The following is a 24,014-nucleotide window of genomic DNA, read 5'->3' as shown; positions in this document are numbered from 1 at the left end:
TATAGGGAATATAATCAATAATATGGTAATAACTACGTGTAGGACCAGGTGGTACTAGTCAGGGGGATCACTTCCTAAATTACATAAATGTCTAACCACTATGCTGCACACTTGAAACTAATATAAAATAATACTGAATGTCAATTCTAATCGAAAAATTTAAAAAGTAGGGAAAAGATCAATAATATTATGATAGCATGGTACAGTGTCAGATGGTTGCTAGATTTATCATGGTGATCACTTCTTTAGCATAGGGAATAAAATGTGGTAATAATACTGTGTAGTACTAGGTGGGTACTATGATGTACACCTGAAACTAACATAGTATCATATGTTAGCTATATTTTAATTAAAAATATTTTTTAAAAAGATATGGAAACGGGCTGGCCCAGTGGCTCAGGCAGTTGCAGCTCCATGCTCCTAACTCCGAAGGCTGCTGGTTCGATTCCCACATAGGCCAGTGGGCTCTCAACCACAAGGTTGCCAGTTCAATTCCTCAACTCCCACAAGGGATGGTGGGCTCTGCCCCTGCAACTAAGATTGAACAGGGCACCTTGAGCTGAGCTGCTACTGAGCTCCCGGATGGCTCAGTTGGTTGGAGCGCGTCTTCTCAACCACACAGTTGTCAGTTCGACTCCCACAAGGGATGGTGGGCTGCGCCCCCTGCAACTAAAAATGGCAACTGGACCCAGAGTTGAGCTGCGCCCTCCACCACTAAGATTGAAAGGACAACAACTTGACTTGGAAAAAAGCCTGAAAAGTACACATTCTTCCCCAATAAAGTCCCGTTCCCCTTCCCCAATAAAAATCTTAAAAAAAAAAAAAAAAAAAAGAGTACAAATTAGTTGCTAAAAAGTAGTTATGGTGATGTAGGGTATAGCATAAGGAATATAGTCAATAGTATTGTAATAACTAAATATAGTATCAGATGGATACTAGATTTGCTGGGGTGATAGATGAAAGTGGGGTTTGGGGCAGGGTGAAAAAGGTAAAGGGATTAAGAAGTACAAATTGATAGTTACAAAGTAGTCATGGGGATGTAAAGTAAAACAGGGAATACAGTCAGTGATATGGTAATAACTATGTATAATGCCAGTTGGGTACTAGACTAGTCAGGGGGATCACGTCTTAAGTTATACAAATGTCTAACCACTATGCTGTACACCTGAAACAAATATAAAATAATATTGAATGTCAAAAAAACCTGCTGTATCTAAAATAATAATTAATTAACTCATTACTAAAACTATGATGTCAATAATGTGTTCTGATTACTCTATTTGTTTTACAAATGCCTCAAGATATAAAAAAAAAAACTAACTTTAAAGAACTGTAGAAAGTACCTTATGTCATCTAGTCATCTGCTACTGTGTTATGGCTGACATATTCTTGAGTTTTCTCTCTATTCTTTTAATTCCCTGCTCTTTCTTTTATTTACACTGCCTCCAGGTGTTGGTCTGATCTAGATTGTCCAAACCCCTCTGGCAAACTCTAAAATCAGCAAAACTTCTTTCTGCTGCCTGAACTACATTAATGATAGACTGAAATTTTTTCCTGTTTGTACTCAACTCTCACTCTAGAGCTAGGCTAAAAAAATTCTCCAATACTTTCTTTATTCATCACCTCTTCCACAATGGAGTCAGAAAATGAAAATAGTAAAATTATTATGTTCCTAACATCTTTCCCCCTCCCCATCACTACCTCCCTAAGTGTATTTCAGGCTTAAACTATTTTCTCCTGATCAATAACAAGTATCTTTAATAAATAATAAACAAACCAACCCCAAAAGCTTTATATGTCACAGCCAGTTCCTGGTGTTGTACTTGTATGTCATAACACGTTTTGAACTCACACCCTTTTATTTTTATGTTTTTGAGCTTTTATTGTATACCAAAACAGCTAGGTGCTGAAATAATAGGTAGAAAAGGCAGTTCTCCTTATAGGAATGTATCATTAACAGAGTCTAAACTATAAGCAAACAGATAATTAATTGCTAGAATGGAGATTTCTACAAAGCTCAGTTTAGCACTGAAGGAAAGGGCCACTTGAGCTTTACTGGGAGAAGAACAAGGCAGATGTCTCAGAAAAAGGGAACAACATGTCAATGGCAAGGAGATTTATTCCTGCACCAGTAAAAGATTTGATCATTTAAAGATTATAAAGGGCAAAGGACAGAAAAGTAGGTCAAGTTGGAAAAGTTGACAAGGCAGAGAACAAAAGATCTTGAGTATATTTCAGTATAATTTTGAGTTTACCTTTTATTCATTCACAACTCTAGAGTGTCTCTTCTGTGCTAGGTATTACAGATGAATGGGAAACAATTACACATTTTAAACAAGGGGGCAATCTGATCAGATTGTCATTTTAGAAAGAATCTCTGGCAGCAGTGGAGGACAGATCACACTACAGAGAGGTAGGTGAAGGTATAGCCACAGTGACTAGTGGCAGAGGCTGTAACTTTAGGGATGTGACAATGGGATTGGAGAGGAGGAGGAAGACTAGAGAAATGCATGGGAGGTAAATGAATAGGACTGGATGGTTGATTTGATTAAGGAGAAGGTAGGAATTGAGGATGACTTCTAGGTTTGTAGTTTGGATAACCACATAAAGGATGGTACAACTTCCAGTGAGATAAAGAAGTGGTTTGAGGTGGAAGGGGAAAAAGAAATGGGCATCCGGTGGTCTGTCTTGAAGGCAGTTTAGTATACAGCTCTGGAGAACAGGACAGAGATCTGGGTTGGAGTTACAAAGTGTATCTTCAGTTAAAATGTGAAGCTGTAGAACACGAATGAGATGATCCACAGTACATATGGACAGCATGAAAAGAATCTGGGTAAGAAAGAGCTCCAGGAAAAACAACATTTTAAAGATAGACTGAAAAGGGGAACTTAGAGGTATAAGAGAGGTCAGGTCAGAGAAACACGCAACATGGGAGTTTTAGGAAAGCAGGAAGTTTCTAACATTTTCAATGCAATAGGTCAAATAAAATACAAATTGAAAAGTGATTGATTTGGCAATTATAGGTCACCGAATCAGGAACAGTCTTGATGGTGGCTACATTGGAAACTAAATATTAGTGGGATGAGAAAAGAATGAAAAATAAATAAATGGAGAAACCAAGGGGATATTATCTGGCAGTGAGGAGAATAAATATTTATGTTCAGAGAGAAAAAAGGATGAATGGTCAAGAAATAATTGTCACTGTGTTTGTTGTTATTAAACAGAGCATGAGTTGAAATAATTGTTTGGTAAAGAGAAAAATCAAAGGAAAAAAGAGTTTGAAGATACAGCCAAGAAAGACTTTTGCTTCTATCTAACACATAAAAAGTCTTAAGAGAATATCCCTCCCACCTTAAAAATAAAACAAACCTGGATAATCTACAAAATCATAGGTTTATAAAGCCTATTTGAGAGCTGAGCTCACAAATAAACACAATCAAATAAAATCCAGAAAATTATGAGTCTCTCTTGGGAGAAAAAAAGACCCATGGTTTCTTTTATCTTTGGTAGAGCAGTAGAAGGATTCACAAGTTGCCATAGACATGGGTAAGAAAGACACAACCATTTCTCTGATTTTCTAAGACAAGATGTGGGCTGGCATAAGGATTTAGAAGCCCTTGGAGCTTCAGCTAAAAAAAAAAAGATTAAAAAAGAGAGAAAGAGAAAACAGTTTGCCTCCAACCATCAATTCTTTGCCATGGGCCTTCACTGAGCATTCATGAGAAAGATTAGGAATAGGACAAGAAAGTTTCCTATGTCCAAAACATTAGGCACAAGACCTACTGAATACTGAGGTCAGAGCAGAAGAATGAGAAAAAACACAAACTAATCTGGATCATAGACTGAGTGGTTGGGGAAAGAGGCAGAAATGCTAAGATAGACCAGTTCCCCCACATTGCAAGTATAAAGAGGCTGTTGAAAGATGAGGGTGGAATAAACTGAGTCAAACCCTCCAGGTCACAAGCCCCACTTAAGGGAAGGTTCTGATCTCTTTATCAGATAGTTTGAGGCCTGTGGTGAGCTGAATCTACCTAATGCAACAAAAAACCCAGAAACAACTGATTGAGTGCTTATAGATTGAGTCAACTCCAACAACAGTAACATAACAAAAGAAGGGACATGCATTTTCTTGGGATAAATATTATTTATTTCAATCTACTATTGTTGTTGTTGTTGTTGTTTTTCACAGAATCCCAGCATTTAATGTAAAAAAATTACAATATGCACAGAAGCAGGAAAATGTGACCTGTTATCAAGAGAGGACACAGTCAATAGAATTAGATCCAGAGATGGACATCTTTAAAGCAACTATGAAAAATAAGTTAAAGGGTGTTGTTGGGAAAGATGAACAACTTTCATGAGCAGGTGATGAAAATTACAAAGAAGTATCAAAAAGACATTATAAAAATAGAAGAATAAGATATCAATAATGAAAAACACTTTCAGTGGATTGAATAGAGCTGAGGGAGGAAATCACTAAAATTAAAGACAGGTTAATATAAATGCAAAGTCAAATACAAAGAAAAAAAGTACAATCAATCAATCAATAAATAAAATCAGCATCCAAGATCTGTGAAACAATATCGAATGGTCTAATGTAATAAAGCCCCAGTAAAATAAGAGAGAAAGAATGGAACAGAAGAAATATTTAAGGAAGTAATGGCTAAGAATTTTGCATTATTAATGAAAGACAAAAGTACAGACTCCAAAAATTCAGCAAATGTCATGCATTAAATATACAAACAACTAAGAATAACCAGAATCAAAATGATGAAAACCAAGTAAAGAGAAAAATCATGAAAGTACCCAGAAAAGTAGACATATAGTTGATTCTTGTCATTTGTGACAGTTATTTTCAATGAAATCACTGCAAACACCAAGTTGGTGAATACTGCACTATTGTTTCTAGGGGATGTACAAGGCTAGGTTCCTGCAAGCCTCTGGTCACATTTTCATCAGTTGAAACACTATTTCTGCTATATATGTTCATTGCCAACGTCCTTATAAAACAAACCAGTCTCATCAGCATTGAAAAACCTGCTCTTCCACATAACCTTTTCCTCTCCAACACTTAGTTGATATTTCTAAAATTCTTCCACAGCCTCCTGATCTGCAGAACCTGTCATGCCTGCATGTTTAACATTTTTATGTTCTATTATCTTTTGAAACATGAGAGTCAGTCACTACAAATTAAGATGGGTTTAACATTTTCCTCAATCTAGAAAACGTGACTATATATTTCTTTGGTTTTTACTCCTACAACAATACTGCCCATTATACTTTTTTAATCAGGCATTATCTCATGAATCCATAAATTTAGCTACTTTTCTGACTTTTCCATAGCTTCATCAAGCAGTTCTTTTGGCACTTTCTGGAGAAGCATTATATACAGTAGATACATTTTCTTTTCCATTTTCTGGATTTATTGTATTATTGATTCATTAATATGGAACTCACAGCCAGTGGCACTATTACTCATGCCTGAATGAAGCTTATCTAATATACCTATTCTCTCCATAAGGCATATCACAGCCTTCTTGTACTCAGAAACACCAGATAAATTTAAGTACACTTGGGGGCCATTTGAATTATCCATAGAAAGCAGGAAAAAAATTTTAAGGAAACACAACACTAAATATATCACAAAAGGAACCCTGTTTACAATATGAGAGCTGAAACTAAAAAATAATGTGTTCGTTGCTGGGAATCTGCACATCAGGGCATTCAAATTTTTTGCCATTCTGCACATGTCCATGCATTACAACAAAAGTCCCACAATTATTGATTTAGGAGTTACAAATAAATTTTAGCAAGTTGGTGAATTCGCAAATACAGAATCTGTGAATAATGACAAGCAACTGAATTTCACATATGGAAAAAACAGTAAGAATTAAAGACAACTTCACAAGTGAGACAATGGAGGCCATAAGACTACAAAATAGAATATTTAAAGTGCTGAAAGAAAATTTTAAAAATCTGTTATCCTAGAATTCTAAATTAACAAAAATAGTCTTCAAAATGAAGACAAAATAAAGATATTTTCAACCAAACAAAAACTGAAACAATTCATCAACAGCATCCCTGCCCTATAAGAAATACTAAATGAAGTTCTTTACTCTGAATAGAAATGATACCAGATGGAAATGTACTTTTGCAAGAAAGAATAAAAGACAACAGGAATAATAATATGGTGGAAAATATAAAGAAAATTTATAACGTATTATCCCTTATATTTTTAGAAATATGTCTTTTAATTTCTTTAAGAGTCTATTGACTATTAGAAGTAAAATTATATTAATAACAAAGTATTAGAGGTAATAGTATGTATAGAAGTAAAATATATAACATCAAGAGGGCAAAGCCTGGAGGTTCACAAGTGGAAATATATTATTGTGAAGTTCTTAAGTTTTTTGTGAAGCAGTAAAATATTTTTGAAGGCAGACTGTGATAAGTTAAAGATGCATATTGTAATCTCTAGAATACCATTAAAGAAACAAATCTCAAGGAGGTGTGATAAAAATATCAATAGGGTAGATAAAATGGATGCAAAAAAATGGCCACCTGATCCATCCTAAAAAGGCAAGAAAAGAGAAACAGAGGAAAAAAGCACAGACAAGACAAACAGAAATCAAATAACAAGATGATATATTTAAAAGCATACATATTAGTGATTTTATTAAATGTACATTGCCCAAATATCTATACAAAGGCAGAGGTTGTCAGACTAAATAAAAAACCAACACCAAACTATATGTTGTTAACAAGTATACCTTTAACATAAAATATTGAAAGTAAAGGACTGAAAAATATAAACCATGAATACACTAAACATGAGGAATTAGAAATGGCTATTTTAACATCCGAAAAAGTAGACCTCAAGATTTAGATGTAAAGGGCATTCCATAATGGTTAAAGGGAAGAAACAGTAATCTTAATGGTGTATGTATGTAATAATAAAGCTTCCAAACACATGAAACAACAGTTAACAGAACTAAAGGGAGAAATAGACAAATCCACAGTCATACTTGGGGCGTTTTAAGCCTTTCAATAATTCACAGGAAAATATTTTTTTAAAAACAGTAAAAATGTAGAAAATTTTAATAGCACTATCAAACAATTTGACCTACTTACTTACCATGTACAGAACACTATACTCAACAACAGCCTAATATATAGTCTTCTCAACTGCACTGGAACATTCAACAAGACAGATCACATGTTGAGCCTTAATACAAGTTACAAGAAATTTCAAAGGATTAACATAATAGAGTATTTCCTCTGATCGCAACTGCATTAAAGTAGAAATCAACAAAAAGATAGGGAAAAAAATTGCCCAAATATTTGCAAATGAAACAGCATGCTTCTAAAGAGCCCATAGGTCAAAGGAGACACTAAAAAATATGTTGAACTAAATGATAATTAAAGCAAAATACGTCCAAATTCATGGATTACATCAAAGAAGAAAATAGAATAAAATTCATAGCTTTTAAAGTCTATAGTGTGGGGGAGGGAGAGGTATAAAATATAAAAAGTTGATGTATGCTTTCACCTTAAACTTAAAAAAAAATCAGAAACTCAAACTAACCCCAAAGTAAGCAAATATAGATGTAACAAAGAGTCTGACTCCTTTTTTGATGTTTGACTGTTGACAGCTTTCAAGTCCCTTCTTTCCCTCCTTCCCTCCTACTCCACATGGGGACAGGCCAATAAGAAAGCCCAGGCACTCCTTCCCTTGGTGCTAGTGGAAAACTGCAACCATAAAAGCACCGTCTGTATGTGGAAACTTCACCCTAGTCCCATCGCCTACCCACAAAGCTAATCTGTCTCATCTCCCAGCTCTCTCAAGCCACTTTTTCTTTAATTTTATTAAATTTATTGGGGTGACATTGGTTAGTAAAATTGTATAGGTTTCAATGTACACTTTTGGACTCACTTGCAAGCCTGTCTTGCTCTTCCGAGAAAGCCTCATTATATGAGTAACAAACCTTTTCAGACCCTCTTGGTTTGTGTATGTGGCACCATCAATTTCAATATATGAGGTAAATTTGGGGTGGGAGTGTGGGTCCACTGCACATCTGTAGGGTGATACAGTAGGAAATAATGAAGATAATGGAAGAAATCAATTAAATAGAAGGTGAAAAATAATACACAACACCAAAAAATGTAAAAATTACTTCTTGAGAAGATAAGGAAAAGAGAATGAACAATTGGTTTAGAATGTTTTACGAGGAAAGTTGGGAACTCAGATGCATTCATTTTAAGATCAGGGACACTTCTTCCACTGAAAAGGTTTGTTTTGCCTTTTCCTCCATGAATGTTTTGCAGTATAATATACACATTGAGTCAGAATAATTTTAAGTAAATTATTCAATGTTTCATATATGGAATCATATTATTTAATATCCATAGTTTTTAACTGTGGAGGGACTCACGCCCCCTCTGAACATTGCCCTCTTGCCACCACCACCCACGGTTGTCAAAGTACCATTTCAGAATCACCTATAAGGCTATTCAGATATACTTTCTCGGTATTTTCATATTGATCACTATGTCCCCTTCTACAGTGACAAAACCCTATCCCTGAGTGAGAATCAGAAGTGATTAACAGTTCAAGAAAGCCTTTCCCTCAGGATGGTTAGATAGAAAAGTTTGAGAATCATTGCTCTGCAGAAATTATAGAGAGCCATTTCCCAAAGCACCACCTGAACACAGCTTGCATCAGAATCATCTAGAAGACATTTAAAATATATATTCCTCGTCATATTCCAAACTCAACAAACCTGAACCTACATTTTAACATGCACATCAGGTGGTTTTAATGCTCACACAAATTTTAGAAATACTGGTGTAAAGTAATTAAGCCACAAAGAAAATCCCCACCATATCATGAGTTTTGGGTTACCTTCTTAATTACTTAATAATTGTGGGTTGTCTGCTATCTTCTTAATAACTGTGGTGTTTAAATACAAGGTAGCATCATTAAAGTTTTAGAACTAAAAAGGACCTTAGATATGATCAAATCCAGCCCTCTAATTGTGCACGTATGAAAAACAACTTCCAGATTGCCTGAGTGTTTTGCCCAAGTAATACAGAACTAGTGTGAACTTTGGGGCTTATACCTCCTACCCACTAGAGGTAGGCTCTTCATACCATAACTTATGTTTCCTTTTCAAAACATAAAAAGTTGACTCCCACCAACTACCTTTAAAATATTTTATTTATGATCTCATGCTCCCACAAATAATGGAACTGAAACAAAATAAATAATGAATTAAAATAAAGTTTTGTTGTTTTTTTAAAGTCTCTGCATGCACTTATAGACACATTCAAGCACTGCTGAAAATCATATGTTCCATCAGAAGAGAGCTTTAGGCAGCATAAAGGGAAGGTATCAATTCTCTTCCCTTTTTGAACTTCTGTAAAAGTAACCCTATGTATTAACATTCCAAATTGTTACTTAGGAGGACACATGAAGACTTTAACCCATGGCCTGCCACATTTTTATTTTCATTTTCGGTCTTTTTGCCAAAGGAATGTGTGGGAGACGGCTATTAGAGTCATTTGCTCTGCCTGGGGGGCTAATTACTCTATTTGGTCCATTTTAAAAAATACGTTATGTTACATCCAAAGGCAAAAAATTGATGGAGGCTTGTTTCAGGTTTGCTTATGTAATTTTGTACAGATTAAATTAGTTAATCAGAAATTATGCTAGCTAAAATAGATCTGTTGGTTTCTAAATCTACAGTAGAAAATTGCTTTTTAAAAAATAATTTGAATGGCAGGCTGTTTAAATATATTTTAGTCAATTCTCTCAAATGGGTTTTAATGACCCTAAAGGAAAGCCAGGAAGAATGAAGGAATCCACAGATACAAAGACTAAAAAGAGTATTCATGTGCGACCTCTACAGCAAAATGCTACAGCATCTGCTTTGAAGAATGGGATGAAAAAGTTCTGAGGAGTCTAGAAAAAAAAAAGGGTCATCCAGGAATTCTGGGTAAAAAATGAGGAGAGAATAATGAGCTCTCAGCTTCAGTTTCTTCTTCTGAACTATGGGGATCACCATACCTATCGCCCATGATTTTGTAAAAAAAAAAAAAAAAAGTTAGGTAACAAAAATTCATGCCACAATGCCTAGTACATAGTAGGTACCCAGTAATTTGATTTTATACATAATATATATATATGCATATATATACACATATATACATTTCTATGTTAGCTGTTCCATCTATTTATCATCTATCTATCTATCTATCTATCTATCTATCTATCTATCATACATAACCACATCAGTGGGAAATTATTATGGTTCACTAGAGTCTGAGAAGCTGAGACTACCATTGTACTGTTTACTTCATGGTTAGAAACTGATGGTTTCTAACTGATAGTTACATGACTGAGCTTGCAGCTGCCATGAGGAAAATTGTTTATTAAATCGTTGTCTTTATTTCCAAAAAAATTAGGACTAGAGCAGTTAGAACAGTGGTTCTCAAATCTTGATGCACATTTGAGCTTCTTAAAATAGTCATTCCAGGTCCTACTCTCTCACCACCCCCTGAAAGTCTGACTTCATTATTAATTCCCATGTGATTCTAATGTTCTGCCAGAGTTGAGGACTAGTGAGCTAAAAAGTCTCAACTGACAGACATTCAAACATTAATGTGTGGCAATTGGATAAAAGTATTTATTTTTACTCTTAATTATGAGCAATGTCAAAATATAGAAAAGTAGTAGAGACTTATATAGTGAAATCATCACATACCCATTATCTAGATTTAATAATGATTAAATTTAGCCAAATTTGCTCCATTTATATACATATATATTATATAACATACGTATATATAATATATATTACATATATGTATCATATATATATTACACATATTGTATATTACACATATTATATATATATTATATACATTATATATATATGCAAAGACTAAAACAATTTTAAATAAAAGACATTTTGATATTTTGCCGTTAAATGTGTCTGAATATATCTCTTAAAAAGGAGACATTTTCTTCGGAAACATAATATTTATTATGATGCATTACAAAGTTAGCACTGATTTAAAAAAATACGTTTAGAGAAGTTTTATGTTTGCAGTAAAACTGAACAGAAAATAAAGAGATTTCCCATATAGCCCCTGTCTCCACACACTTAGAGCCTCCCCACCTATCAACACCCCATACCAGAGTGGTGTATTTGTCAAAATCGATGAACTTGCATTGACACATCATTATCACCCAAGTCCATAGTTTACGTTATGGTTCACTCTTGGGGTTATATGCTTTATGGGTTTTAAGAGACGTAAAATGACATGTATCCACCATTATAGTAGATACAGAATAGTTTCAGTGTCCTAAAAATTCTCTATGTTCTTCCTATTCATCCCTCCCTCCAACCTAACCCTTTACCTTTTCAATACGTCCCTATTTTGCCTTTTCCAGATTGTCATATAGTTGAAATCACTACGTAGCCTTTTCAGATTGGCTTTTTTTCACTTAGTAATATTCACTAACGTTTCCTCCATGTTTTTCATGGCTTGATAACTCAATTTACTTTTAGTGCTAAAAAATATTCCATTTGTCTGGATATACCAGTTTATTTACCCATTCACCTATTGTGTAACACCTTTTTTTATTAGTTTCAGGTGTACAAAACAACATCGTGATTAGACATTTATACACTTCACAAAGCGATAACCTCAATAAGTCTATTACCCATCTGACACTGTCCATAGTTATTACAATATTATTGACTGTATTCCTTATGCTGTACTTTATAGCCCCATGACTATTTTTATAGTTGACTTTCAATATATTTTATGTTAGTTTCAGGTGTATAGCATATTGGTTTAGACATTTATATAATTTATGAAGTTATCACCCTGATAAGTCTAGTACCTGTCTGACACTATACATAGTTTTTACAATATTATTGACTATATTTCCCATACTGTACTATATATCCCCATAACTCTTTTGTAACTACCAATTTGTACTTCTTAATCCCTCACCTTTTTCACCCAGTCCCCCAACCCCCCTCCTATCTAGTAACCATCAGTTTGTTCTCTGTATTATGAGTCGGTTTCTGTTTTGTTTGTTCATTTACTTTGCTCTTTATATTCCACATATAATGAGATCAAACAGTGTGGAGGTTTGTTAGAAAATTAAAAATAGAACTACTTTATGACCCAGCAATTTCACTCTTGCTTATTTATTCAAAGAAATCCAAAACACTAATTCAAAAAGGTATATGCACATCTATATTCATGGCAGTGCTATTTATAATAGCCAAGATATGGAAACAACCAAAATGCCTATCAATAGACAATTGGATAAAGAAATTGTGGTACATATATACAATGGAATATTACTCTGCCATAAAAATATGAAATCTTACCATTTGCAACAACATGGATGGATTTAGAGGGTATTATGCTAAATGAAATAAGTCAGACTGAGAAAGACAAATATGTAACATATGATCTCACTTAAATGACATCTTGATTGCTTCACAGATTTAGCAATTATGAATAAAGTTGCTATACACATCAATATGCAAGTTTTCATGTAAATATAAGTTTTCAAGTCACTTGGGTAAATATTGAGGAAAGTGATTGCAGGATAATATATAAGGATATTTTAGTCTTGTAAGAAACTGCCAAAATATCTTCCAAAATGGCTGTACCATTCTGTATTCCCACCAGCAATAAATGAGAGTTTCTGTTGCTCTACAACCTCACCAAAGTTTGATCAGTGTCTTGGATTTTGGCCAATCTAATAGGTGTGTAGTGGTATCTCATTATTTTATTTTGCATTTCCCCAATGACATATGAAATAGATTATCTGTCAATATGCCTATCATGTTGTTCATTTTTTTGTTGAGTTTAATAGTTCTTTGTATGTTACGGATAACAGTTCCTTATGAAATATGTCTTTGCCAATATTTTTTCCTAGTCTTTTGCTAGATTTTTCATTCTCTGCCTTTCACAAGCAGAATACTTTTTACTTTAATAAAGTTCAGTTTATCAGTAATTTATTTCCTGGATTGTGACTTTGGTATTATATCTAAAAAGTTATTGTCATACTAGGATCATCTAGAGTTCCTCCTACATTATCTTTTAGGAGTTTATAGTTTTGCATTTAGCATATAGTCAATGATCCCTTTTGAGATGATTTTGTGAAAGATGTAAGGTCTGTGTCTAGATTCTTTTGACATGTGATGTCCATCTGCTTAGCACCATTTGTTGAAAAAGACTCTTTTCCCCATAGAATTTCTTTGGCTCCTTTGTTCAAAAACAGTTGACTATATTTGTGAATCTATTTCTCAGCTCTCTATTATGTTTCATTGATTTATTTGTCTGTTCTTTTGCAAATATCACACTATTTTGATTACCATAGCAACACAAATTTGTAAATATGTTTTAATATCCTCTTTATATTCAAATTCCCAAAACATCCTTGGGAAAAATTTTTGTTGTTTTTTCTTTTGAGATAATTTATTAGAAAATTTTAAGAATGTAAAAATGAAAAGCAACAATGGAAAAATGATTATAAATTCCAAAATTTTCCAGAAATTATGCTATCATCTATGAGACCTAAAGATAGATCAAGTAAATCTACTCAGTCATAGAATAATATTTTAATGAAATAATTTTATCACTCCAGTGATAATTTTTAAAAAGCCAGTCAATCTGAGTGAAGGGTAATCAGGACCTCTTAAACTATTTTTGTAGCTTCCTATCAATTAATTCTGAAATAGGCATCGTCTTGTCATCTTATTTATGATTAGTACACTACAGAAGTATGTGGAGAGTAGGAATTCATTTTCTTAGCAAGATACTTTTTTTAAGGCATAATACCTCCAAAGTTACTATAAGAATTAAATAAGTTATTATAAATAAAATACTTAGAACAATGCCTGAAACATAGTAAATGCCAGAGAAGGATTATCTATAATTGTAAGGAGAAGCTCTTAAGTTTAATGTGTATGAGAATCTCCTAGACGGTTTGTGTTAAATTTATGCATTCTAGAGCTCCTATCACAAAGATTATGAGACAGTAAATCTGTGTTGGTACCCAGGACTATGCATTATAATTAGCACCTCAGGTATCCTGAGAGGTTGATGTACCACAGGTAAATAAGCAGTGACACTGGATTTCATCTGAAAACACCAGAGATAATAAGGGAGCCTTGTTGTGTCAGAAAACAAAACCAATAGTATGACAAAAGTAAACCCTCAGCCAAATACCAAGGAAATCAATGAACAAAGAATCTTAAAAGTCCACTATGTATAAAACTGTGATATATTAAGAAACGGGGCATGGGGACAAAGACATAAAATACCAAATTCTGTGTGTGTGTGTGTGTGTGTGTGTGTGTGTGTGTGTCTGTGTGTGTGTGCGCAAAGTAATCCCAGCCTTTATAGACTCTGCCACTCTACAGGAGTTCCAAGGCACAAGCCTTTGAAAATTTTAGTAACCATAACAGAGTAAAGGGGCAATGAAAAATAATCATGTAAAAGATAAATTTTTATTCTTCCCATAAACCACAATGAGGTTTCTCTTGGGACAAGTTTTGAAGAAAATGCAATTTTCCACCTTCTGATTGTAATTTCTAATTGAAACTGAAAAGTTGGCTTTTGAAAAAGAAATTAACAATATTGTAGTGTCTATGTTTTTAACCTCTGTTCACATGAAAATTGCAATATAGTATCTCTTTATAGAATATTTTTCAAAATCAATGGGTGAGATAGATTAATATTTAATTGACTAAACATATATAGGTATGGATGTATATTTATAATTATTGTCATCTTTTTAACTATTAATAATTAATTTGAATTGTTTGTAGGATGTGTACACTATTTCTTCATATAGAAGAAATACAAAACAGAGAAGTCTAAAGGAAATCGCCTGATATTATGTGATCTAAATGGGGAGCTGTGGAAAGCTCTCTTTTACTAAATGAAATAATTGAAATAAAAACTAAATGAAAAGCATGTATTTTAAATAAATGTTTCCAGGCATTTATTACACAAAGTTTCTCAGCAATTTCTCAAAAGCTACTGGTGTTTGTGGAGCACTGTTTATCTTCACTCTAATTATTTCTGGTTGTAGAGCATATTCCTGATTTTGTCACCAAATCATTGAATGACCTTGGGATGGCATGTTTCAAATGCCTCAGTTTCTCTGTTTAAGAATGAGGGTAGTAATCCTTAATACCTTCATACTTCACTAAGGTATTTCCAAGCTTAATGAGCCATGAAAGCTTTGAGCTGCTCTGATCAAAGGCACTGTATAACTACAAAGAATTGTTATTATTTACCAGTAGCTCTTTTTTATTGTGCCACTAATGAGCATTGTGGTCAGTAACAACTTATTAGAGAAAAAAAATGGGAGGTGAAAGTTAAAAAGGCTGTTTCTTTCCATATTCAGATATAATTCTTGTTAATACTAATTGGTGTTATGCAGACATATTGAAAATGAGGCTTCCTGCAGTCTAACAGTTCCTTCTGGAGAAATCTTTGTAAATATACCTATCCAAGATCATGGGTTTAAACCATTGAGTGTACTCAGAGCTTTCCTTAGATTTGTGCAAAGTCTACGCAGAACTCACATTTCAACAGACTTGGTAGATAGCACACAGCATCAGAATGTTCTCATTAAGATTATTTTCTGATATATGAGTATCTCCTTTTTTTAATGATCCTTAAACAATTGATTTACTGATCTCTCTCTCTCTCTCTCTCTCTCTCTCTCTCTCTCTCTCTCTCACACACACACACACACACACACACACACACATTTCACCTCATTTTCTTTGGAAATGAAGCAATCCAAATCTTTATTTAAAGAAGCTAAGAGCCACATCATTGGATTTGCTGAAAATTTTCAATCAAATACATGCAAATTTATTCTCTGTTTTCTGTTCCTTCTCAAACTATGTTCCATTGTACCATTCTGTATTCTAACACATACAACACTCACAGTGAGCAATCTAAATTGCCGAATTGGTATATATTCAGCACATGTTTGCAAAGACTTCATCCTTTCAAATTGGTAGATGGCACAGAATCATTATGGTACAAATCGGAGTTCAAATGATTGAAGAAAAGTTTATAAATATTAGCAGTAAAATAAGCAATTTTATTTTACTTTGTTCCTCCTAAAAGTGCATGTCAAAATCTTCTTCCAGGAATATTTAGAAGTACTTTGGGTCTCTGATAGGCAAGAAGGAGTACAAGTTCTCAGAGCCTTGGCAGTCCAGCCATCTCTGAGCGGTGTTCTTTCTCAGCCTCAGGCCTCTTTCCCATTCAAAGCTCTATCCTAAAATAAACGAACCACTCAGCCACTAGAAGCACTTCAGCTGAAACGTTTATGAAACAAGTACATTTTTCAGTACTCAGGGTAAATGAATTTTTCATGAGCTAAGATCTATATAGAAAAGTTTTTATGAAAATCTAGTATATTTTAAGGAAGAGTTCTACAGACTGAATTGTGTTCCTGCAAAATTCACATGTTTAAGCCCCAATATCCAATGTGAGTGTAGTTAGAGATGGGGTCTTTGAGCGATAATTGGGTTTAGGTGAAATCATGAGGGGAGGGCCCTCATGATGGGGATTAGTGCCCTCATGAGAAAGATACTAGATCTCTCTCTCTCTCTCTCTCTCTCTCTCTCTCTCTCTCTCTCAATGTGGAAATACAGGGATAAGGTGGCTGTCTACAAACCAAGAATAGGGCTCTCCCCAAAAAGCCATCATTTGGCACCCTGATTGCCGACTTCCAGCCTCCAGAATGTGAGAAAATAAATGTCTGTTTAAGCCACCTCGTCTGTGGTAATTTTTTATGGCAGCTAGAGCTGAAGAATACAAAGAGCAGTGCCAACAGTGAGGTAATGATTGCACTGCGGCTCACTCACTTTGTTTAGTCTTAACATACGAAAATTCTAATTAGATTCATGATCTTATGAAGATATGTTAGGAGGTGAATGATTCAGATTTTTCTCCAGCTATTCATTTATTCAAGATGTTATGTATCAAATGCCCACTCAGTAAATATCTAATTAGCAAATATTGAACCCCAAGCTCAGTGTTGGGTAAAAAGACACATAAGTTCCTAACTTCAAGGACTGCAGAGCATGATACAGATGTGCCACTTAGAGTAAAGGACGAGTGACTAGACTTCCTAAAGGAAATAACAGTAGTATGTGTTGGGCTAGAGATTGTGGAGAAATGCTTTTTTCTTTTTAATTTGGCAGATGACAGTCATTTTTAAATTTATTTTAAGGTGGCGAAGTATATAAAGTATGAATTCAGAGGTAGGTAGGGTGAAAATGTTAGTCAAAATTTTTAAATGCTCTGTATTTTCAAAAATAAAAAAATGATTATTTTGAATTCATTCTTTTGGGGACATTGTTTTGTCAGCTTAACTTCAAGAAATGCCTCTGAGTCTTTAAGCTATTGTAAATATATTTTTCTCAGTTTTACCAAATACAATATGAAATAGTTATCACTGACCTCATAAAATATGTCGGTCCATATTGTCTACAGAATAATTTAAGAGATGTCAAAAGCTCTTAATTGGCCTGGAATGTCACTCCCTCCAAAATGTAAAGTGCCAGATGAATGACAGAAAATTTTATGTTAAAAAGCCATATTCTTTGAATATTGTGAACTGCCACTGACAATGTAATGTTGCAGTTAAGATTATCTGACAAGTTTGAATCCTGGCTCAGAAACTTGTTAGTTGTAAAACTCTGTGACTCAGGTGGCTCTTCTGTGACTCAGGTGGCTCTTCTATAAAATGAGAATAATACTACTATCTTCTTAAGGCAATTGTGAGGTTAAAATATGCTAAGTGCTTAGAACAGTATCAGTAGGTATGCAAAGAATGTTAGCTATGAGGTAATTAAAGACACTTTTCCTGATTTGGATGACTTTTATTTTATTTTCTTCTCTAATTGCTCTAGCTAGGACTTCCAGTATATTGTTGAATAGAAGTGACAAGAGTAGTCACCCTTGTGTTGTTCATGATCTTAGAGGAAAGCTCTCAGCTTTTCATCATTGAGTGTGATGTTAGCTGTGGGCTCATCATAGATGGCCTTTATTATGTTGAGGTATGTTCCCTCTATACCTAATTTGTTGAGAGTTTTATGGTAAGTGACATAAGCCAGACAGAAGAAGACAAATATTGTATAGTAGCACTTATATGAGGAATCTGAAACAAATAAAAAGTCAAACTCACAGAAACATAGAATAAAATGGTGGTTGCCATTCTACCGGGGATGGGAGAAATGGGGAGATATGGGCCAAACATATAAAATTTCAGTTATAAGTTGAATAAGTTCTGAAGATCTAATATACAACCTGTTGACTATAGCTAATAATACTGTATTGTACACTTGATATTTGCTAAAAGAGATCTTATGCATTCTCTCTCTCACACACATACACACACACACACAAACACACACAAACAGCAATACACAAATATGTATACCAAATCATCACAGTGTACACTTTAAATATATTACAACTTTTTTTTTGTCAATTATAGCTCAATAAATCTGGAGAAAAATAAACAGCCTTTTTCTCCATTCTATGACACTGAAATATTTTAAAAGGTAATTTAGATGACATGCATGAAAGTACCAAATCAAAACACTCTACATTATGATGTTAGAACTGTATTAGAGAAACTTATATCAGAGAACATTTATATGCCAGTGATATCCATGATAATTTTACTCTACCAGTTATCTGCAGGATTCACTCATACATTCATTCATTTATTCAAAAAAGCATTCATTGGAGGTAAACTTTATGTTTTCTGCCAGGCCCTTGGTGCTCAAGATAAAAAGATATGGCTCTTTCTATAAAGGAATCCATGTAATAAAGCATAAGTATCTTGACTTATTTATTGAAGTAGTATTATAAGCACTTCATAGTAAATATGGGGTTCCCTCTTCTTAAAAACAATGTACTATTCTCTTTTCTCTCTTTTTAAGCACAAATTTTTATTTGTTGATGTACAACTTGGGCTGAGTTTCCGAAGGAAGCTTGGTTATACAAGAAACTTTATAAGGGAATGGGAATAGTTGGGCAAAGAAGAGGGTGGAATTATTAAATCATTTGTCAAACTCATGTTGTTGTTGTTTTTAAAACTATACATTTAAAATCATGTTGAGTATGGCATTCTCAATATAGTGAAATTGAAAACAAGTTATGCAAAAAGTAGTATGCTTTGCTCTAAAACAAACAAACAAGAAACCCTTTCATCAACATCTTTGTTTCAGAAATGTTGATTTGTTTTACTAAAAGTATTACGTTGGTGCAAAAGTAATTGCGGTTTTTGCAATTATTTTTTACCTTTTCAACCGCAATTACTTTTTTTTAAATTTTTTAATTGAGGAATATTGGGGAACAGTGGGTTTCTCCTGGGCCCATCAGCTCCCAGTCATTGTCCTTCAGTCTAGTTGTAGAGGGCACAGCTCACTGGTCCACGTGGGAATTGAACTAATAGCCCTGTTGTTCAGAGCTCGCGCTCTAACCAATTGAGACATCTGGCCACCCCTAAGCTGCAATTACTTTTGCACCAACCTAATAACAAGATCTCTGGTCAAAATGCTAATTGACATCCAGTTGACCTTGCCTTGAACTTTGAGGAAACTTGATCGTTGGTGGTGGTGGACCATATATAAATGAAATACAATAGGAATAGCTGGAGATGTTGGAAACCACTTTGCTATAGTTTTAAATACAGGAGTTTAGAATAGGATCTAAAAGTTTACTAGAATGACAATCTACTGAAGATTTTTCAGTTATCCTACTTTGTATTTTCCTGCATATGCATTTATAAAAACATATCAGTCTACTCCACATCATGACAATACACAATCTCTTTCCTTAGTTCGAATCCATGCATATGAGGTTGGACAATTAAGTTTGCAAACTCATCCTAGAAAAAGTGCGACGTACCTCATTGCTGAATATCACTATGGTCACCTTCGAAATATTCCCGTTGGGAAGCTATGCCCTGATGCCAGCGCCTAGTCCACCCTTCAAAGCAATTTTGGAACTCTTTTTCTGGAATGGCCATCAGAGCTGTCATTGTATTACCCTTCATGTCCTGAATGTCATCAAAATGTCTTCTTTTCAATATTTCCTTTATCTTCGGATAAAGAAAGAAGTCATTGGGGGGCCAGATCAGGTGAGTAGGGAGTATATTCCAGTACAGTTTTTTGTGTTCCAAAAACTGGTTTTCCAATATAGTTCCAATTTATTTACTGGCTAAAAACTCCCTCACAGACAGTGCCATGTGAGCTGGTGCATTGTCGTGATGCAAGAGCCATGAATTGCTGGCGAAAAGTTCAGATCATCTACCTTTTACACACAGTCTTTTCAGCACTTCCAGATAGGAAACTTGGTTAACTGTTTGTCCAGTTGGTACAAATTCATAATGAATAATCCCTCTGATATCAAGACAAGGTTAGCAACATCGTTGCAACAAGTTTGCAAACTTAATTGTCACACATCATAAAAAGGGTAGCATCCTGGAACATGTTCTATTAGGCACCTGGACTTGCATGAGAGCACATGGATTGTACGTTATGGCTTTCTTGAGCACTAAAGAAAATATATCTGCCCATAATAGGAAATAAAGAGTATCTGCACTTCAGATTTATAGCCAGTAATATAACCTCAAACTCCCTGACAATCTACTGAATTTACAGTTCTAACAAATTATGTCCTTGGAGATTTTTGAAGTATAATCAGCCCCTCCAATGTCAAGACACATAAAATGTTATCCTTGGGCCACGCCTGACCCCCTGAGATATCTGCTTGGACCATCCTATTTTGCCTGATGGTAGAATTAATCTATTTACTCATTTACAGGTTGCTATTATGCCATGGGACCTCACGTTTTTTAACGACACAAATTTCTTCAGTGACTCCAGTTGCCTAATTCTTAGCTTCAATAGCTCCTACTATTGGAAAGGAGGAAAGAAAAGATGGACACTATTTTATGTTCTAATATTAATTAAAAACATTATCAATTACAGCAAAAAAGATAGTATATAAAATAAATCTCAATAAAAAACTAACATTACATCATTTTTGTTTTGCAAGTAAAGCAAAAGCTTTTCACTTAGAGGTGCTTCTAAAATGTGAACTGTCAATAAGTAAATAAGCAATTAATTGTGAATGAAGTAGATACAAATTTTCAGAGTAAAGATGTCATCACTACAATGTGTTTATCCGTTCTAGATAGTAGCCTGCCTCTCCTGAGTGCCAGTCAGCTTTGGCAAGAATGCCGCCATCTGAATCCTTTTGTTTCCTGAACATTCTGGGATGTTCAAGAGGTATGCCAATTAACTAATGAGGAATTTTAAAATACACAAATAAAATGAAGGCCAAATGAGGAAAAATTTGAGTGCCATAAATTGGACAGTAAAATTTTCTTACGTAGACTTAACCAAGTATTAAAACTGAAATGGAGTCGTGAGCCTTTTATTTTGTAAAATTATATTTTTACTCCTTAGAGCCATCTTTCACATTTATAATAATACAGCATTTTTCCTGCCTACTTCAGAAAAGGCACTGAATGTGATAGATACTTACAAACTATAAACCATACCTGTGTCATTATTGTTTCCCTTGAATTAACATGTGGAAAATCACTACTGCTTTTTTTCACCATGAAATAACGTGGTGCTCTTGCATTTCAGACTTGACTTTTACTCACACATAATGCTAGATTTGGTTATGCCCATTACCAAATACCGGGCAGAATTTAGAAAAATAGGGTTAGCTGCCAGGATACTGGAAAGCTTTTCAGAGTGTTTCCCTGGAAGATGCTTAGTTCAGCCTAACGTATTTATCCCACCACTACCCTAAATGCTATATTTTATTTCTTAAATCAAGACAAAAACTTAAACGAATTTTCATGACACATTATAGTATATTGCATACGAATCACAATAAATAAACAAACAAACAAATAAATAAATACTCCTTAGAGCATCAATTGCTACTTGAACAAGTTAAATGTACAAACTGTTTGTCATTAAAATTCAGAGGAAAACCTAGTTATCTGCAACTGATTAGGAACAAGTACATCACATACAATAAATATTAAGAAATGTCCAGGATAGTAAATGTACTATTTACTTCTTGGTAGCTAAATAGTAAAATGAAATTATTGTATTTCTCATTCAATAGTTATTTGAAAAACAATATATTGTTTCCCTGGATTTCCCTTGTGATTAAATTTGTTAAAAATATGCACTTAATTGATTAGTTTTATTCCTGACTGAATAATTCTCAGACCTAAGTCATTTCATAATGTCTTTCCTACAAGCTTTCCAATGTCAATGGGATATGAAAAGTCATCACAAATATTTTTACGGTAGCTTTATACACCCACGCAACTAAATCACCCTATGATAATAAAAATAATATTTCATCATTTGCAGGATCCTTGGAATGTCATCCTGTCAACTGACTCCAAGAGTCTATGTATGTCTCCTTCAATTCACCACTGCTCTTTTGGTTTTGTTCCTCAGAATCTCATCATGCCTTGAGGTGTCCTGCTGCCTCAGTTGCCTTAGACTGGAAATGTCAGCTGTAGCATCTTCCTGAGATGGTTACAGAACCAGCCTATCCCATGTGGCTTGATTTGTGTGGACTAATAAATGGTCACATTAATGACCAGATTTCATGTACTTCTTTCTACCTTCATCATGAGACCTCAGCCAAGTGCAAAGTTATCCTCCAAGTACTGCTGGAGGTCCTTAGTGAGTAACTTACTTAAGCTCACCTAGGTGAGCCTACCTAGGTAACTTACCTAGGCTGTTGCTCCCTATTGTCTCAGGTATGACTGTGTCATTGCTAATATCACTGTCACCCCTGCTAAATAAAGGTGGCCCTCATGAGTGATTTTCTCATCAGCTTCACATCGGGTCCATGGTAAATAAGGGGTACTGGTCCAGCTGAGCTCTGTAACACTTCCTGTCCCACAAAAACTGCGAGCGCACACACACACACACACACACACACACACACACTGCTTTTGCAAACTGAAAAGGCAAACTCTTAATCCCTCCCTGGTCTATTCTGTCTGGAGAGAATAAAAGGACCCCAAGTAGGTATTCTTGGGGCTGCAAAGTGTCACAAAGTTTGCTAAGAGAGTTCTTTCACTATGCACATGAGAGTTTATTTGTTTTCTTTTCTTTCTTTCTTTTTTAATACAATATGCACATCAACTCTCAAGATTGATAGGGCTGATGAGTTTTCACATAGTATTCTCTGTATCAGAAAATTTCCAGCCCAGTTCCCATGATAAATTCTTAGTAAGAGCACTTTTAATCTCTTTTTGTAATCTAGATTCTTTTGTCATCCCACATCCACCACCACAACAAGACCCTGTAACGTTGGCACAAAAAGAAATCACCCCAGTTCTCATATAAATTAATAGCTATAGATAAAAAGCTTAGTAGAAGGGACTCACATGACAACACTCACACCATCTGAGACCTCCCCCATCTCCATTTAAACACCTTGACTTTTATAAGTATCAGTTCACCCTTATAATAGCAATAAAAAGTAAGACTAGGTGACAGTTTCAACAAATATATGAAACGAGTCATAAGAAAAGGAAAACATTGACTGCCAGGCACCTGGACACATTAATTCTCACCACAACTATAAGAGGTTCAAATCACTTAGCCCTATTTTACACAGAGGTTCAGTTTGTATAAATATCAAAACCAAGGATGAAAGCTGTGAGTTCTAATACCAAACTGGAAGCTTTTTTCTGTATATAATGTTGCCTTGGGTGTTCTGGGCACTTCCCATAACAGTGAAGGTAAAGAACATGATATCCATTGGCCCGAGAATAGGCCTTAGAATCTTTTCTCTCTGTCGTGTCCCTAACATTTCATGAGCACCTACTTTGTGCTGGATTCTTTATGGATGGCTCATCTCATGCTCCTTACAATGCA

Source organism: Rhinolophus sinicus, linkage group LG06 (genome assembly GCF_036562045.2).
Source record: "Rhinolophus sinicus isolate RSC01 linkage group LG06, ASM3656204v1, whole genome shotgun sequence".
NCBI lineage: Eukaryota > Metazoa > Chordata > Mammalia > Chiroptera > Rhinolophidae > Rhinolophus > Rhinolophus sinicus.
The sequence above is the reverse complement of the archived record's forward strand: the minus strand, read 5'-3'. Positions refer to the sequence as shown.